Below are 20460 nucleotides of genomic sequence, written 5' to 3' on the forward strand. Positions count from 1 at the left end.
AGCGCCATGGATTATTTTCCTCACTGTTTGAAAATACAGTGGCGCTGAACACGTACATATAACCCAAAACTCTTTTGAAAACCGGATTCACAAAACAGTACTCTCCTCTCCTCCATCTTCCGTGTCTCAGATTTAATAGGTAGAGAAGCAAACCTCTTGATTGGGTGGTGGGTAGGAAACCTTCCTCAGCCTGAGGGACACATTCCCATCTAGGTAACCTTCCAGGGGTTGAGGCTGGTGGTGGGTGGGCCCACAGGAAAAGCAGGCAGAACAGGAAATGTGGTCTTCCCACCCATCTGTTCAATAAGCTAGTTTCTACACATATACCATATTTTTTCTGTGTATAACACGCCCCTGTGTATAAGACTCTTTTTGGGACTCAAAATTGAGAAAATGGGGGGAGATTGCCCAGAGTTGCTTAGCTTTTTTGGAGGGGGGGAACTGTCCAGACTTGTTGAGCTTTTGGGGGGTGCCAAAAATCACTTACCCGCAGGACCACCACAGCCAATTGCATGATCACCAATCGTCTGCCAATCGCCCACCCAATTGCCGAAGCAGCCAATAGCCAGCGGACCTTGACACAACCACCAATCACCTGCAAAAATGCCGCTGATAATCTCATACTAGTGGCACCCACCAATAGCCAGTCCCACCTCTCCACTGTGTATAAGACGACCCCCAATTTTTAGCATAATTTAAAAATAAAATAACATCGTCTTATACACGGAAAAATACGGTACATTCTTCTTTATTTTCTGTTAAGGATGCAGGAAGTATTACTTGAGTTCTGGGACACACTGTTGCCAGGCCAAGGGTGTCAACTTGAATAAAATATTGTGGGGGCCCAGGTAAACCTGCCCCGGATAATTGATCACATGACACAGTGCACACACACCATTTGAATGGCAATGCCCATCAACTTTGTGGGGACCTGGCCCCCACAATTATTTTATTTTATTCAGGGCTGAAGCCCCCATGGCCCCTAGCAGTTGGCTCCTATGAGCCAGGCAAAAACACTCAAGGAGGATGCAAAGCAGAGCCTTGATAAGGGCTGCGGCCTGAGAGGATATGTGTACTGGGGAATGTCCCAAGGACCAGACAGAGAGGTCTAGAGGACCACATGTGGCCCCTATGCTGAGATTCCTCATCTCTGCAGGAGCCAATGAACAAATTAGCTCTAAACATGCAGGCCATTAATATTAAAGCTGTGTGTTTGGGGTTCCGCTTAAAGTTCCTGAAATGTTTTGTGTTTGTTTGTTTTTTCAGGATCTCATGCTTCTCTATGTCCTCACATTCCTAGACACTGCTAATTTAAAGTTTGGCACACACAAAAATAAGCAACACATAATTCCCTCACCTTGTCATACCCTCCAACATTTATCCTATGAAAATGGAGACGTCCCATTCCATAATGATAATTTTACTTTTTATACCACACCCATCTGGCTGGGTTGCCTCAGCCACTCTGGGCAGCTTCTAACATATATAAAAACATAATAAAACATTAAGCATTGGGGGGGGGGAAACCTTCACTATACAGGATTGCCTTCAGATGGCTCAGGGGTCAGATAATTCCATACCATCCAACATTTCTCCAATGAAAATAGGGACATTCTAAAGAAAAGTGCAACATTCCAGGATCAAATCAGAAACTGGGGCAGCTTCACTAAATCAGGGACATCCCTGGAAAATAGGGACACTTGGAGGGTCTGCCTTGTTTTCATTCACTCTTTCATATAAACTAGCTAGTCAGTTAAGAAAGGCAGACAGGCAGTGCTAGAAGGTGGGAAAACACTAATATCTGTGAGCTGCAAATAAACATTTGGTGGTGGCTACAGGAACTAGGATAAACCTGTGGAAGAAGGACTGAAGAACAAAATGGCCTGCAGGCAGAGAGATATTGGAGCAAACAGGGGACTTTTTCCACAAAGAAGAGAAATGCAGACTCTTTCAAAAAAAAAGACAGGAGGAAGTTCCCTGAAACTCTGAGTGTGGGGACAGCATCGATGAAAGAGGAGCTAGAAGCTGTCTGCAATATAGACACAAGAAAGGCCTGAAGCAGAGCGCAACTGTTGCAAAACATTCATTTACCACATCATTAAGGGACACAAACATCCTCATACTTACCACCATATTTAAGACCTTGAGGCTGCTACCCTATACACATGTACAGTACCTGATTTGTCCCTTTGAGCTCAATGGGTCTTCTGAGTAGACATGATGGTTTCTTGTTAAGCTTTCCCCTAATAACACTGCAGTTGGAAAAATTCCCAACTGTGGGTGAATACTGGCCAATCGTTAATTACCAATGGTAATTAATGGCCAATGGTTAATTACTGTGGTGGCCCTGCAGTTATACATGGAACCAGTTTCATAGTGACACGGCAAGGAGAATTGCAATAGTTCTGATTTCTCCCCAGATTTCTAACCATTGGAAGTACAGCAGTGGAGATCATCCAGTTAGTAACTGAAGGGTTAGTTCTGTTATCGCTAAGTCAGCTAAACAAGAGGTACAAGAACATACTGTGAAGACAGTATTGTATAGATATGAGCTAGAGGAGAGATATGTTTCCTTCCTTTTCAACATATGAAGAGTCTGGTAAAAAATGTTAATAAATTAGCACATTTGAGAGTTGAATTAAAATGGGAGCTCAGTAAGTCAGCAAACTGCAAATGCCACTGCAGGTAGTTGCTAGTAGGTGGGGGAACTTTTCTGACACCGTTTTCCAGGCAGGTTGCATGAATATCGTGAAAGCAGTGTTTTAATTGGTGCCATGAATAATGTGGCAGCTCAATAGTGCTTCTCAAAACGGGCCTAGAAATAGGAAATGCAGCTCACTTTCGACAGCTCTCCCTCTGAAGATAAACACATCTAATTATTCCGCATGCTGGTGTGACTCCGTGGCCCTTAAATAGGTCTAAACAGCTACATGGAATTGATTTCTAGATTTTACGCAAGCCAGAGAACACTACAGTTGCCTTTAATTTGACAGGTAATAAATGACAGCGCCGAAAGGCACGCAAACGGAAGTGAAGTCAGGCAGGCAGGCAGGCAGGCAAACTCATCTTCGCCTTTTGGGTGGGCTTCATAGCTTCAAGTGCCTATGTTCTACTGTGTTCCTGTCCCGTAGGGCTCTGCCTTATTTCAGGTCAGACTATGCGCCTTGAGCTGACATTGATGATGTTTCGATGCCTATTAAAAATGTATTCCTGCTCCCAGGCCTTTGATGGCATTTAATCCCAGTAGGCTGATAGGGTTTTAACTCTGCCCTGGGTTATTAGCTGGATCTTTTACCTTTATTCCGATAATTATGTCACTTGATTGGCAAGGTCCCAAGCAGCTAGCTGCCTGATCTATTCCACTGGAGGTTGCAAAGACTGAACCTGGAACCTTGTGCACAAAAAGTGTGTGTTTCGTGTCCTCCCCGCAGGGCAGTTGGTGGCAGTTCCTGTATCAATAGATCATCTAGAATTAGCGTTGGTGGCATAACTCTGCGCTTTTGCAGCCTACTAGTACGGGGTTTTTTTTTTAAAGCAAAGGGGCTGCGGCAGAGCAGAGTATCTCCGACAACTTCCACATCTTAGCGAGTGGTATCATTCTGCCTGGTAAATAACAGAATTTAGGAATGGATGTAGATATATAGGCTTATGCATCACATTTATTATCTTTCTTTCTTTTTCATTTGGAATCCCATTTCGAAATAGTTTAATATTTGCAGTGTAGGGAAATGGGATTAAGATACAGGCTTATGAGAGTCACTTACGTGCATTTTTTAAAGACTGCTTAAAAAAAAGACAGTCCCTTTCCTGTCTAATATTTAAGCAATTGAAAAATGTTCCCCGTAAAACTGAAGGTGCTTGTAAGAGGTGCATTTCATCTCAAGGATGGCGAGGACTGTTATCAACAAAAGCAATGCCTTTCTTAAGCAGAAAGCAGACTTTTCTGAAGAATGCTGATCCAAAGAAGGAGTTAATTGGTTTCATGGTAATTCCTCTTATCTTTGCCAGCCATTAAAGAAGTCTGCATTGCACACAAATTCATTTTTGGATTTCTTTTTCTCCCCCCGCCCCACTTTGGTAAAGCAACAGAGTAGAACAATTTTATACAGTGCTATTTTGCTAGAAAAAAGAAGTGCCGGAACTCAGCATGATCTGAGAATGGCGGTGGTGCCCACCTGAGCAGCTCTGGAACTGAGCTCCGTTGAGTTACGAATGAAAAAAAGCTCTGGTTTTATAGCACCCAAAGAGACAAAACTGTGTAGCTGTCAGAAACCATGTTTGTTTCATGGCAAAAACAGCTGCAAATGTCGCCGTGGTTTTCCAGAAAAAAATACACCCCATTGTTAACCTCCTGGAAACAAGATAATAACTATGACAATCACCCACTCTAAAAGCAGAGGTCACTTGTCCCCATCTTAATAATCAGGAATCTAATAAAACCTGTAATTGAGGCTGGAGCTCTATACTCACTTACTTGGGAGTAAGTCCTATAAAAGTTAATGAGAGCAGGCATGCATGTGATTGCATTATGAACCACACAGAGATTTAAAAGTCACAGATACCATCTACCATAACTTCTAAAGCAAAGGTTCCTAATGTGTAGTTTGTGGACCACCAGTGGTCTGTGAACTTTGTTTGGCTGGTCCACCGTGGAAAGTTTTGATTTTAAAAAAAAACACCCACATCAAGCAGAGTGCATTACAGTTGCTAAAAACAACAGGTGCAGAAATCACTAAGACCCTCAGTTTTATTTTCTTGGGTAATTATGTAGTGACCAATGTAACTCTTGCAAGCTTCTTTACATAATAATCTCTGTGTTAGCTATTATTTTTTGATCTCTAATTGACATTAAATTATTTTTTTGTGTCGAGTGGGTTGTTCTTTCCTAGTTACTGTAAATAACCAAGTATGCCACAAATACTTTAATTGCTTTCTTTTTATTGTTTTAAAATACATGACTAATCATTTTGCAACCTCAATAATTTATGAATAACTTAGACAACTGTATTCTCTAAATGTATGAATAATAATAATAAATAAATCTGCAGCAATATCCATAAACTACTAATGTTTCATGGGCAAGGGTTAAACTTATGGCAAGGGGGGAGTTTTCTGGCTAATGGCCTGTAACCAACACAACATGTGACAATTCACTGATATAGACACACAATGAATGCCTCCAAAGCATGGCCCTGTATACCGTAATTGAAACTTTACTATGCATTCACAAATTGCAAGTAGGCACCAAGTCCACGTGAGAAGTTGTAACACCCGTGAATTTACACTTGGCTGTGGTAATACCCTAACAATCTGTTTCTTTTCAACCCAACATTTATTTCCAAGGAAGACAAATGTCAAGGAAGTCCATTTAAAAAGGAAAAGAAAAGAGGATTTCATATTTTTATAAACATCACATGGCCATTGCCTGGCCAACAAATTTCCTTCTTAATTGCCCCATCTCATCCTCAGCAATAACAAAGTTGCCAGCTGACACCAGCTTGTATCCCTATACAGTGGTACCTCGCAAGACGAATTTAATTCATTCCAACGGTCAATTCGTTTTACGAAAAATTCGTCTTGCGAAGCACGGTTTCCCATAGGAACACATTGAAATTTAATTAATGCGTTCCTATGGGCTCCGGGGGACTGGTGGCGGCGGCGCTTGCTCGCTTGCCTCGGAGAAGGCAGGCAGGCAGGCGGGCGACAACAGCCCCGGCAAGCGAGCAAGCGCCATCGCCACCAGTCCCCCGGAGCCGAAGCGCGGCAGTGCGGGGGCTGCCACCGCCCATCTTCCCCGAGTCAAGGGGAAGCCAGATGGCGGCAGCCCCAGCAAGCAGCGCCTGCCGCGCTTCGGCTCCATCCTCCGGAGCCAAAGCGCGGTGGTGCAGGGGCTGCCATCGCCTGGCTTCCCTTTGGCTTCGGCTCCGGGCGCTGCTTGCCGGGGCTTGTCGCCGCCTGCTTGGCAACCCCCGGGGGAACCAGCTGTAGCACGGGAAGAAGGCAAAGGAAGATCACCTGTCAGCTTCCCACACTGACAGCTGATCTTCCTTTGCCGCCTTCCCGTGCTACATTCTATGACCGCGCTTCGCAAGACAAAGCGGCGGCCATAGAAAACCTTGTTGTCTTGCGAGTCCCTCGCGCAACGCAAAACGCTTTCGTCTTGTGAGTTTTTCGTTGCGTGAGGCATTCGTCTTGCGAGGTACCACTGTATGTCTCCCCACCCCACCCGGGCTCCATTCCAGATGCTTCAAGAAAGGCGGTGGAGGTTTCGCAGAGAATTATGAATTCCACACATTTCTAAATCACACACAGTTACAAAAAATTAGTGTCAGGAGTATGGGCAGGAGTCAGGCTCTGGGGCCTGTAGTGCTTTGCAGGACTGGGGCCTGCCTCAGCTTGTGCTGGAGAAGCAAGGCGTGGCCACACAGGTGAAGACCTCAGCTTGTGCTGGAGAGGCAAGGAGTGGTCACTCAGGTGAGGCCACTTGATACCTCACTGAACCTGGTGGCAGGAGCTGGGAGGGATAAAAGCTCAGCATTTCACTTCAGCTCTTTGCCACAGCAACGCTATCCCTGCCTGGTTGCATCTGGCCTCTTGATCCTTGCTCCATGGACCCTTGCCTTGCCGACGTCTTGATCCTTGCTCCGTGGACCCTTGCCTTGCCGACATCTTGATCCTTGCTCCGTGGACCCTTGCCTTGCCGACGTCTTGATCCTTGCTCCATGGACCCTTGCCTTGCCGACGCCTTGATTCTTGCTCCGTGGACCCCTGCCTTGCCGACGCCTTGATCCTTGCTCCGTGGACCCTTGCCTTGCCGACGTCTTGATCCTTGCTCCGTGGACCCTTGCCTTGCCGACGCCTTGATTCTTGCTCCGTGGACCCCTGCCTTGCCGACGCCTTGATTCTTGCTCCGTGGACCCCTGCCTTGCCGACGCCTTGATTCTTGCTCCGTGGACCCCTGCCTTGCCGACGCCTTGATTCTTGCTCTGTGGACCCCTGCCTTGCCGACGCCTTGATCCTTGCTCCGTGGACCCTTGCCTTGCCGACGTCTTGACCCTCCACCCTTGGACCTTCGCCTTGCTCCTTGCTCCTTGGACCTTCACCTTGTCAACGCCTTGCTCCTTGACTCCCAGATCTTCGCCTTCGCCTCTGCCTTGCTCCTTGACCCTGCAACTGCCTGCTGCTGGACCCTCAGCCCTGCACCTGTTCCTGCTTCCACACCACCATCTTGCCTCTGGTCCTGACGCCCGCCGACCGGACCGTGACAATTAGCCTTAAAAAGTTCCCTAATGCTATGTATACTAACACGTAATTATATTATCTTTCTTCTAAAAACAATAACATATGTCTACTCATCCCTTCTCTTTAGTGTCTCTTGGAAGAAAAGGAACACTGAGAGCAGCAAGCTGTTTCTTTTTGTAACATTCTGTAAGGTGTCCCACATTGATGGTCTCATACAAATAATAGGCCTAATCATTATTAAATTCCCAAGGAAGTAATTATGGTGGTCCAACAGGGTTTAAATGACACACATGATGTAAGTTGCATGTTGGTCACAAAAACTGATGCTTGTAAACAACATTTCAGATAATATCTCACCACATTTTCTGATAATATGGTTAAAACATATAGAATTTTCTTTTCCTTTGTATGTGATCAGCACAGCATGGTAGACCAATGTAGGTTTTATTGTCCTAAGCTTTATTCCTAAAATAAAATTCATTCTTAGTTTGCCAAGTAAGAAAGCAAAACTATCAATACAATAAAGGGTGAATAACCTATTGCTTGTTTTCTTGGAGAAGTCTTTAACTAAAGATTAGAAAGAAATTAGAGAAATTCTGTGCCATCTTGCATGTCAAGCTTCTGGTTGTTTTATTACATGTAAAATGCCATTTTGAAAAATTGTTGCCAGATAATGAAACTCTGTAAAATTATCTTTTAAATGGTATTGAATATGTTAACTATATATGAAAATGAAAAATGAGTCTATATAGGTTGACATTTTCATGAAATCACCCTATTTAGCAATTTGGACACACACACAAAACAGAGCCAACAGGCCAACTCATGCTCCAATCCTTTCATTCCCATAATTTTAGGAAAAAATGAAATTTCCTATCACAGATGGTGTCTCCTAGCCTTCTGCTGGGAATTTTAGTTGTAAGGTGTTGACATCTGCTATGATGGGAGTGTTGCGTGTTATCTTAGAATCAAGGCAATTAGCTCAGCTAATCCTCTGCCAGTTACAGATTTATTTTCTGTAGTACATTTAGCAAGGCAATATACAGAAATTATTTTACTATTTCGCCATGAGAAGCTATGGCCAATCCCGATACCCCTTATTGACCTCAATCTATATCTTCCTTTTTTTTCTTGAAGCCTTTTTGTCTCCTCTTGCTGAAAGCTTCTTTTGTTATTTCCCATGACAGTTGGTCTTCTTGTGCCACAGTCTTACTCTCTGGTTATGCTTCATATAATTCCCATATCAGTTAAACACGTTCACAGTTATACAAGAAATCATTTCGGAACATACTCAGAATATTACTTCTGAGTAAACATGAATAGAATTGCATGTAAAGTTGAAATTCTAAGCACATTTAGGAGTAAGTCGCAAATCTCTGAATTACCAGGGTTGCAGATAACAACAACAACAACAATTTATTTTTTATACCCCGCTCATCTGACTGGGTTGCCCCAGCCACTCTGGGTGGCTTCCAACAAAAATACAGGAAAAAAACCAACAACATTAACATAAACAGGGCTGCCTTCAGGTGCCCATGTATAACCACAGAATTTCTGCATACAAGGCTGGATCCTTCCTAGGCAGGAAGTGCTGTGTGACAACCAGACAACAGTATCAAGTCAACTTTTGTTGGGTAATCGTGTCCTCCATCATGGAGGGCATGTGTTGCAGCGAGATCGCCTAAACTGCCTCCCTGTTGTGGGACAGGACCATTTGGATAGCCACAACACCCCAATGGTTGCCCCTCAGTTTCTGGGGTAGAAATTTGGCCTGTTGGGTCATCTATTGGCTACTGAGGGGCTATTTAAGCTGCTGCACATTGCTGGAAGCTTTCTTTTTCCTGCGACGTGCATCAGATCACCTGCCCTCCCACCCTATATTAGGGCTGTTATTTGGCCTTGCTAAGCCTGTCTAGGGGTCGTCTGTTTTGGAGCAGGGGCTGTTGGTAAATTCAGTTCCACCTTAAGCATTATACCTTAAGGGTTAGACATGTTGCTGAGATAGTGTGTCACATGTCTATGCATTTCCGTTTTATGCTGTATGAGTTAGTTGCTGTAGGAGTATAGGAGGAGAAGCACTGCTCTCTCTCTCTCTCCCAAGTGTTCTAAGATGCTGTAAATAAAACTGCTTATGGAAATACAAGATGCCTCTCATCTGCCTCGTCTTCTCCGCTAACACTGCTAACCCTGCGTGGATAAGCTCTGCTAATTGCGTGCCCAGGTTACTGCGGTCCCTGGGTCGTGTTCCGTTTGAGACACCGGCTCCTGAAGGGAGAGAAGAAGGGGGGCTGTTGGCTTCCCAGTTTCGGTGATTGTCTCAACAGGGGCCCGGTAGGAATTTTGCCATTTGGCTGGTGCCACTTGGTTTTTGCCTACCGTGTAGCAAATCGTCACAACTTTGTAAAGTTGGTGGTTAGCCATTGGTTCAATGTTTTGTGGAGGGGAAGCACCTCCATCGCTGCTGCTAGAGAATTCCGTTAAAGGAATCCAGGGGCTCACCTTGCTTTTGTCCAAACCCTGTCAAGGGGCTAGGGCCACGCACGAGCCCCTGGGAGCATCTGGGGTGAGCTACGAGATCGAAGCCAGCTTCTTGCTCCCCCAGGATGCTTTCCCTTACTGACCTCTGGTGGTGCCTAGTGTCAGTCCTGTTCCTGCCACAGTGCAGGTTCAGGTAGTCTGGAACCAATGCCTAACCAACCACTCACATGCTGTAATCAATAAAGTTATGGCCAAAATTAATGCCAAAAACCTTAAACTAAAATCTGTGTCTATTGTGTCTTCATTTGGGGGTGGTTTGGGGGGGGGGGTCTCCACACATAAAGTATGTTTTCTCAACTCAGGTCAGTTCTCTAAGTTGTTTCTGATAATATTCTGTTTGAGCATCCCTCAAACAGATCTATAAGGTAAAGGGACCCCTGACCATTAGGTCCAGTCGTGACCGACTCTGGGGTTGCACACTCATCTCGCATTATTGGCCGAGGGAGCCGGCGTATAGCTTCCAGGTCATGTGGCCAGCATGACAAAGCTGCTTCTGGCGAACCGGAGCAGCACACGGAAACGCCATTTACCTTCCCGCTGTAGCGGTTCCTATTTATCTACTTGCATTTTGAGGTGCTTTCGAACTGCTAGGTTGGCAGGAGCTGGGACCGAGCAACGGGAGCTCACACCATTGCAGGGATTCGAACCGCTGACCTTCTGATCAGCAAGCCCTAGGCTCAGTGGTTTAACCCACAGCGCCACCTGGGTCCCTAAGTTGTTTCTGATAATATTCTGTTTGAGCATCCCTCAAACAGATCTATAGCCCTCTCTTATTCCTAAGTGCCTTTGTTTTGAAGAGGTGGGTCCTGCCTGGCTCACCATCTCCTGCTCTTGTGGCCCCAGGGAAGATGGAGAAGGGGACATCTGCCTTGGACAGGGTTATTCCAATCCACTGGTGATTTAGGGCAAGTGACAGTCCTCCTCTTCTAAGGGGACCTCTGGATTAAGGTCTGGACAGGGCTGAACCTTGACAACACAATAGCATCACCATGCTAGTCAATGCTATGAGCCAGTAACAAACACTTTTCTCCCTGAACACTAGCTGAGAAAGCTGTTAAACGCCTAGCAAATTCTGAATTGAGCCAAGAAGTGGCAGAACATTTGTGAGAACTGACATTTTGCAGTTTGAATCCCTTTGATCCTAAGTTAAGTAATGCAAGTCCGGTTCCTCCTGAACAATGTGGGATGGGATGTGCAGGACTGCTGAAAGGAGGGACATAAGACTTCCTCCCATGAACTTTGAGAAATTAACTTATCTCAGGAAGCAAACAAGATTTGCAGTGATTCATCTCTCTCCCAGCAAACTCCATGCCCCTATCCAGGGCTGTCTTACCCATAGGCGCTAGGGATGCAGGGCACCCGGGCCCCGAGCTCTCAGGGGCACCAGGCCAAGAGTCCGGGGCCCGAAAGTTGAGTCCAGGAAAGAGCCCATCTGTCGGTCAGAGCTCTGTGGCGCGCTCTTCTGCTGTAGGCAGCTCTGCGCCACAAGTTCAGGGACGACCGAGCCAGCGAGACACTGAGGCGGCCGGGCAGCTCCGCCCTCCTGCACTCCTGGGACTGGGCAATCAGGGGGAGTGGATATTTGCACCTGGCGCCACATATGCTTAAGACAGCCCTGTCCCTATCTCACATTGTTCAGGAGCCACCACCACTGCCCCCCCCCAGGGAAGAGATGAAAATCTTCATTTCATTAATGCTAACTTCCCTCTTACTGACTAGAGGCAATATTTTTTCTGCAAATTAGCCTATATTATGGCATGTTGTTTTTAATGGCATTTGGCTTTGAAATTTGACAGCACTCGCATTTTTAGCCTATACATACCCTACAGCTTTTTGACCCCTTCTTTTCTAGACATTGCTCAGTTCTGCATCATTTTTTTCCCTGTCCCACAAGAGTTCTTTAATAAACAATTTGTCGTTACACCGATGTTGTTAGCACAAGCTTTGAAAGTCAAGTTGGCATTTGGTGCAAATAAATTGGTTATTAAACAAGGAATAAAAAAACACAAGCAGGGTCATAGTCTGTGTTAACCTTCGGAGTGACATTATTGCCTATGAATAGGCATTTAAAATGAGGCAATATACTTTCTGTGGAAGGCCGGATTTGTTTTGTGGAAGGGTTTAAAAATCCAGGCTAAGGCTGAACAGCTCTTTCAATGCCTGAAGTGCTCAGCATTAATATTGCCATTACTAAACTTCGAGAGACGAGTAAATAAATTGTGGAGCTCCTTCAGTTTCCAGAGAGGATGGCATGGATCACTGAGCTAAGTTTAAATTAGAAACTTCGCCCTCTTCAAGAAAGGAAGGTAAGCCATCCAGGATTTCACAAGGTCTTTGAAAACTCAAGATTTGTCCCCTGTCGGGATACAATAGCACTTTTGATCATAGTGCACCTCTGCGCCAAGCTCTTTCGGTTTGCGTGCTGAAAAAAATGGAAGATTCTGGAAGGAATGATAAGAAGCTCTGGGACAGCTGCTTATACAAGGGCCATTTTCCTTCTAGGAGAAAACAATGGCATGTTTTGTGAACAATTTCTGGTACATGTATAAATCTTGACCTGCCAGGGTCTGCAAATTGGCCAACAAGGTCATTCATTCATTCATTCATTCATTGAATTCATATACTGCCCTATGCCCGGAGGTCTCAGGCCAGTTAACAGAAAAGATCACAATATATAAAATCAAAATAAGAACAATAACCCAATAACACACATACCCCAAAAGAGCCACATTTTAAAAGGGTGGATGTCCATCAGGTCAGCCAAAGGCCTGGTTTAAAAGAAACATTTTTGCCTGTCGCCTAAAGGTGTATAATGAAGGCGCCAGGCGAACTTCCCTGAGGAGAGCATCCCACAGACAAGGAGCCACTGCAGAGAAGACCCTGCTTTCGTATTGCCACCCTCTGGACCTCTCGAGGAGGAGGCACACAAAGAAAGGACTCAGAAGATGATCTCAGGGTCCGGGTAGGTTCATATGGAAAGAGGCGGTCCTTGAGGTATTGCAGTCCTGAGCCGTTTAAGGCTTTATAGGACAAAACCAGCACCAAGCACACCCATCCATCCACTGGCACCATTTGTGACATCACGAGGTGGGCAGGAGCATGTGGTTTTAACTGGTTTGGCTGTACACTTCCCTGTTCCCAATTTCTCCACCTGTGATGCTACAGTGATAATCATGCAAGAAGACTGCAGTCCTGAATATGAAGAAAGTGCATCTTAAGTGAAGCCAAGGCTGCAATCCTCAGCACCTTTTTTATTACTAGAAATTAAGTTTCACCCCAAAAATAAACGTGATTCTGATCTGAATTTAGATTCTTTTGACTATATGCTTAGAGGTGTCGTTCTGTCCACTGCAACAGCTCTGCCCAGAGATTGGGGAAGTAGCTCAAAAACGATGGCTGCAGTTGCATGCTCCTGATGATGGAGGCAAACTCTACCAGGCAATTATTTCCTAAGGGGACAGTTAGCTATCACTAACCCAGCCTGGTGTTACAGCTCTTAGCATTCCAAGAACTCCCTGCTCGACAACCATGATCGCATACTTCGGATCTCAATTTTTAAAATAAATCTCTTCTATAGAATGCTTTCTCCAAAATGATTGTTATATTTTAAAAAGTTCTTTCCACATTTGCCAACTCTGTCTCTACCCTGGTAAGCAGCTGTCAGGGGAGTGTTGCGGCTACTCTCGAGTAAAGATGCTCCAGTCCGCTCTGTCTTTCAGAGTTTTATTGTGCATATTATTTACAGTGCAGAGATATCAGAAAACATGACTGCCTGGTCCGATTCAGAACCCGGCAATGGCTGCTTCCAGCTCTTTGGCCAGCATAAAAGCCTGGGCACCCCAAAGCGCCTCCCCCTAGACCTGCGTGTGGGCGCTCGCCTCAATTTGGGTGCCGGAAGGGGCTGCGTTCCTTCTCCCATCGGAGCGTTGCAGAAGCTCCGGCACCTCACTGCGCTGTCCTTCCCCCTCTCTCCACCCCGCTCCATTCCTCATTCCCTCCTCCTGACACGCTGCTAGTGCTGTCACTGGGTGAAGTGCTGGTCAGGATGACTGGGGGAGGGTCCCTGTAAGGAGTCCCCCTGAGAGCGGCCCATCTTTGAGAAGCAGAAAATTTGACCACCAAATTTACTGAATGAAGCAGGAAGATAGGACTAAACAAATTATGTTGGTCAATTCCTGACCCAGGTCAAGTCTTCCCGACCCAGAACCAGGGCTGGATCAATAAATCATATTGACTGATAATTATCTTAGTCCTGAGTCAGGTGGATTTGGCCTGGAACCAACTTGATTTGCAGATGACATCTTCCTGTGGCTTATCCAGAAAGCGGTAGAGCTGGCAGGAGCATTTATGTTAGAAAATCTCTATTTTATTTTAGTTTTCTAGAACAGCTGCCTCTAATTCCCATTTAACTGATACTGCTTAACTTAAAAAAAATCCTAGTTTTTTTTAAAGATCCCTATCATGCATAAAATTCCCGAGCACTCCATAAAATACTGTATTGCTTTTTCTTCTTTGAATATCCACATTTTATCTTTCACTAGAGTGAATAACTTCTGCATAACACCCCCCAAAATCTATGAATGATGCAAACTCAAACCAGCTATGTCCTTTTTCTGAACAGTTGCTGTGTCAATTGTTTCCACCCAATTATGCACCCAGAGAAGAAATAATCAGTGTGTTGCAGAAATTTGCCTTTGGTACTTTTCCTTTTGTTTTGTGAATAAATTTCCTGCCTCTCGTGAGCATCAGATGACTGAAAAACGATGAAGCTGTTGCATAGAAAATCCCAAGGACACAGCCAACCAGGATCACTGCTGGTATAATATAAGGAGGGCAATGTTTATGCTACCATTCTTAACACATTGACCCAATTCCCCATTTTCTTGTTCAGTTTAATTCTCCTGTCCCTGTTACACCCACTAAACAATGGGATCATTCCACTGAAATCAATCCACTTTGCCTTAATTTGCACTACTGGAACCAACATCTGGGATTTAATCATCTGCAGCTGTTGCTCAAGCAGACAAGTGAAGTGTTTAGAACTACTTCCCTAAAGGGCAAAGTGGAGGATGCACCAATCATGCCTGGCTTTTCAGGGGAAGTGGGGTGAGCGGAGAAAATAAGGCAAACATGCCATGCATAGGTATCAGGCAGCTATGTAGACTCCATGTCTTTAACAGAAGGGAGACTAAAGACTCCTTAATCCCCCCCCCCCCAATTCAGCAGAGCACTGATTCAGAGTGGGAGCCCTGTGCTAGCCACTGGAAAAGCAGGCAAGGACTGTATTCAAAGACTGATCTGTGTAGTTAAGATCATATGTAGCTTGCCTTTCACCAGCATATTATTTTTGTCTTTGAGACTGCCATCCTATTCCCTAGTAATCAGGGAAACTGTGGCCCTCCAGAGGGTGCTGTACTCTTGTAACCATTAGCCATGCAGGTTAAGGCTGAAGGGAGTTGGAGCCTGGCAAAATGTGGAGGATTGCAGGTTCTTGGGCTTACCGATCAGAAGGTCGGCGGTTCAAATCCCCGCAATGGGGTGAGCTCCCGTTGCTCTATCCCAGCTCCTGCCAACCTAGCAGTTGGAAAGCATGCCAGTGCAAGTAGATAAATAGGTATTGCTGTGGCGGGAAGGTAACATAACAATGTTGTTGTTTAGTCGTTTAGTCGTGTCCGACTCTTCGTGATCCCATGGACCATAGCACACCAGGCACTCCTGTCTTCCACTGCCTCCCGCAGTTTGGTCAGACTCGTGTTCATAGCTTCGAGAACACTGTCCAACCATCTCGTCCTCTGTCGTCCTTGTGCCCTCCATCTTTCCCAACATCAGGGTCTTTTCCAGGGAGTCTTCTCTTCTCATGAGGTGGCCAAAGTATTGGAGCAGGCATCCCCAAACTTCGGCCCTCCAGATGTTTTGGACTACAATTCCCATCATCCCTGACCACTGGTCCTCTTAGCTAGGGATTATGGGAGTTGTAGGCCAAAACCTCTGGAGGGCCGCAGTTTGGGGATGCCTGTATTGGAGCCTCAGTTTCAGGATCTGTCCTTCCAGTGAGCACTCAGGGCTGATTTCCTTCAGAATGGATAGGTTTGATCTTCTTGCAGTCCATGGGACTCTCAAGACTAACAATGGGACTAACAATGTTAGCTCAGTACATAACAATGGCTTTTCCATGCGCTCTGGTTTCTGTCACGGCATTCCATTCCACCAGAAGCAGTTTAGTCATGCTGGCCACATGACCCGGAAAGCTGTCTGTGGACAAACGCCAGCTCCCTCAGCCTGAAAGCAAGATCAGCGCTGCAACCCCATAGTCGCCTTTGGCTGGACTTAACCGTCCAGGTGTCCTTTACCTTTAGCTATACCCACTTATCTGGAAGTAAGCCAGACTGAACTCAGCGAGGCTTATTGCTGTGTAGAGACAACGTCTGCAGGCTTGCCCTGTCAATGCCATCCATGCTTTCTTGAGTCCCACAGTGTGTGTCTCATAGTGAATTACTATCGAAAAGTTCATTTTGGACAGATGTGATGATTTAAAATCAAGGTGCTGTCAGAAGAGGGGCTCCCATCCACGTTTTGTGCAGTGGGCCTACTGAGTACAGTGGTACCTCTGGTTACGAACTTAATTAGTTCCGGAGGTCCATTCTTAACCTGAAACCGTTCTTAACCTGAGGTACCACTTTAGCTAATGGGGGCTCCCGCTGCCGCACCGCCGCTGCGCAATTTCTGTTCTCATCCTGAGGTAAAGTTCTTAACCCAAGGTACTACTTCCAGGTTAGCGGAGTTTGTAACCTGAGGTGTTTGTAACCTGAGGTACCACTGTATTCTCTTGGCAAACAATTAAAATGTGCTCCTCAAGGGTGGTCTCTGAGACTCAGGCTCCCTTCGCCCGCTGTGTGAGACAGAGAAAGAGATCAGCCACTTCTCCAGAACCCTGTCCCATGCAGCTGTAGTGTGTGTGGAAATGCCACAAGCCACACAGTTAAGGCTAGTCAACTGTGCCTTTTTTGCAAGCTCCCATATGGGACAATTTGATTTTTTGCACTTCCTTGGATTGTATATCAGAGAAACTGTATCTGAAATATTGACAGAAATGTAATCTGCTCATACATATATCTTACCTTTGTCCAGTTGTCTAGTTTCCACCACAATGGAATCCTGTGGTTAGCAGTGAGGATACCAGCCAGGTGAGAAAGACCCATGCAATTAACCCTATCCACATGGCTTTTTCTTATTGAAATGGGGGCGGGTGCTTCTGAATTATCCTCTGACACAACCCAAAGATTTGGTGCTTGGGGAATTGCCTAATGCATGCTCCCTGGATCATAGCTACAGACTTTTTACTACTGATTTATTTATAAAGGTATTATTGCACGGTTCCCATTTCCCCAGTTGCTGCTGGGGGTGGGGAGAGATATGCATTTGTTAGGAAACCGAAAAAATAGGGGGGATGTGGATTTCATTCAATTAATGTTGCCCTCAGCAGTCATTTATCAGAGTGTCTGGCAAATCACAAAGGCTATAGTTTGTAAAGTGGCTAATAGCAATGGGCCCCTTGGATTTTTAGAATGGCAGCTCACATCTGAAAGGCTTGGGGTGGAACACACAACTTGTTCTGTTGCATCCAGGCTGGTTGAGAGTGTACTGATTGCTCCTTGATGGCTCGTGTTTTAAGTTCAAATGGTCCACAGGGCTCTCCTTCATACACCATTCCCAGTAATCAAAGAAAATGAAATAATGAATAAGACTGCAATTAAAGTGATTCCCATTCCATAATTTAGGACCCATCTTACTGGAGTCTTTGATTTATCTGATTTTATATTAGCTTTCTGAGATCAATTTAGGATTTTCTTTAAGAAACATTTATTTGATGGGGTGCTCTGTATAGAAGGAGAAAAATAACGACAGGCAAAATGTTATCATTTTTGGCTTTTCAGAACCACCCTCTGGCAAAGCAGATCATAATCCCTCAAATACATCAGGCACTCCTGTCTTCCACTGCCTCCCGCAGTTTGGTCAGACTCATGTTCATAGCTTCGAGAACACTATCCAACCATCTCGTCCACTGTCATCCCCTTCTCCTTGTGCCTCAATCTTTCCCAATATCAGGGTCTTTTCCAGGGAGTCTTCTCTTCTCATGAGGTGGCCAAAGTATTGGAGCCTCAGCTTCAGGATCTGTCCTTCCAGTGAGTACTCAGGACTGATTTCCTTCAGAATGGATAGGTTTGATCTTCTTGCAGTCCATGGGACTCTCAAGAGTCTCCTCCAGCACCATAATTCAAAAGCATCAATTCTTCGGCAATCAGCCTTCTTTATGGTCCAGCTCTCACTTCCATACATCACTACTGGGAAAACCATAGCTTTAACTATACGGACCTTTGTTGGCAAGATGATGTCTCTGCTTTTTAAGATGCTGTCTAGGTTTGTCATTGCTTTTCTCCCAAGAAGCAGGCATCTTTTAATTTTGTGACTGCTGTCACCATCTGCAGTGATCAAGGAGCCCAAGAAAGTAAAATCTCTCACTGCCTCCATTTCGTCCCCTTCTATTTGCCAGGAGGTGATGGGACCAGTGGCCATGATCTTATGTTGTTTTTTATTATTATTATGGTGAGCTTCAGACCATATTTTGCGCTCTCCTCTTTCACCCTCATTAAAAGGTTCTTTAATTCCTCCTCACTTTCTGCCATCAACATTGTGTCATCTGCATACCTGAGGTTGTTGATATTTCTTCCGGCAATCTTAATTCTGGTTTGGGATTCATCTAGTCCAGCCTTTCTCATGATGAATTCTGCATATAAGTTAAATAAGCAGGAAGACAATATACAGCCTTGTCGTACTCCTTTCCCAATTTTGAACCAATCAGTTATTCTATATCCAGTTCTAACTGTATCTTCTTGTCCCACATAGAGATTTCTCAGGAGACAGGTGAGATGTTCAGGCACTCCCATTTCTTTAAGACCTTGCCATAGTTTGCTGTGGTCGACACAGTCAAATGCTTTTGTGTAATCAATGAAGCAGAAGTAGATGTTTTTCTGGAACTCTCTAGCCAGAGTAGACCTAGTCAAATTAATGGTCTACCTGTGACTTAACTGGATATTGCTCATAGACCAAAGTTGGCTAAAACTAAACCTTGACACAGCATTGGACACATTCTAAGTAGTTCACACTTCAGGATTTATGAGCAAAAGCATCATTGCCAGCCTCTGTTGTTCCTTTGGGGCAAAGAATGGAGTTACCACAGTGGCTCTCTGCATTTTGTAGAACATCTTACTCAGTCAGCTGTAAAACACTTTTGGCAGCCAAAAATACAACTTTGCCATAATATAATTAGATAGAATGCTGCACCATCAATCTGAGTTAGCAAAGTGTTTTGGAAAAGCTGGTAGGGTGAGAACTCTTAAATTTTATGAAACTTTGTTTCCAAGCAGTCTTGGAAGTCCTCTTTTCTTTCCTCGTTTTCCAATTCCCTTCTTTCTCTTCTCCCCCTGCACTTTTACCCTCACAATAAGAAATCCTCTAACGATAGAACAAGATTTATCGCTGATGCCAAAACTAAGAAAAGGGGTCATAATTTCTGATGCTTCCCTTCCAATCTCTCCTCATTGTCTCGCATAAAATTTCTGGACAAGCTTGATAATAACATTTTTTTTCTATACCGAAGAAGCAGCTCAGCATATTTCAGAGTCAGGATCTAACCCTACAGTATACCTTTCAGGCTGTTTGTGTGTTGTTTATGTGACCTTGTAAGCATAAGGAGCAAGTGTGCTACTTCTGCTTAGGAGGAGAGAAGTGGCATTGAATTTAAAATCATTCATGGGAAAAATGACATGTGTGATTTCAGCCCAAGAACTAAGTTTTATGTACCTTTTTTCCTTTGAGGATGTTACACAGAACCATAAAGATCTGAACATGTTTTAAGAAATATAATACATGCCCTCTAACATTTCTCCAATGAAAATGGGGATGTTTTATTTAATAATAATAATAATAATAATAATAATAATACCCCATCCATCTGACTGAGTTGCCCCAGCCACTTTGGGCAACTTCCAACATATATAAAAACATAATAAAACATTAGAAAACTTCCATATGCAGAGCTGTCTTCAGATGTCTTTTAAAGTTTGTATACTAAGAATGCCATATTTCAAAAAGCTGGGGGGGGATGGAGGAGCTATTTTAAAGGACATTTTCCAGAAAATCAACACTTCCAACATGTTTGCCATAGGTTTTCCCTGATATTTCTAGTGATTTCCACAAATTGTGCCCAGAATAGGGAGGTCCTACCAGGATCAAATCAGAAACTAGGACGGCTTCTGTAAATCCGGGAGACACTTGGAGGGTGTAGCAATGCCCCTGTTGACCCACTTTGTTAAGCTGGGTAGATCCAATCACACACACACTCTAAGGGTCAGTAAAACAGAACGTAGCAATTCTCAGAGTTCAATAGTATGCAGTCTCCCAAGTTATATAGAACTCTTTACCAAGCTGGATGAATGAGTGCCACTTAAGTCTCCAGACTGAACAGTGAATGTGGAAATGGAGTTCCTATACATAACAATTACATTTAAACTGCTGCTTATGCCAGAGGCACATGTGGGGATGATATTCTGCAAAGCTACGCTGGAACAAACAAAGAAACCGAGTAGCTCCTGCTGAAAATAAATAATTTACAGTTGCATT

This window comes from Zootoca vivipara, chromosome 3 (genome assembly GCF_965207765.1).
Source record: "Zootoca vivipara chromosome 3, rZooViv2.hap1.1, whole genome shotgun sequence".
NCBI classification, from domain to species: Eukaryota; Metazoa; Chordata; class Lepidosauria; order Squamata; family Lacertidae; genus Zootoca; species Zootoca vivipara.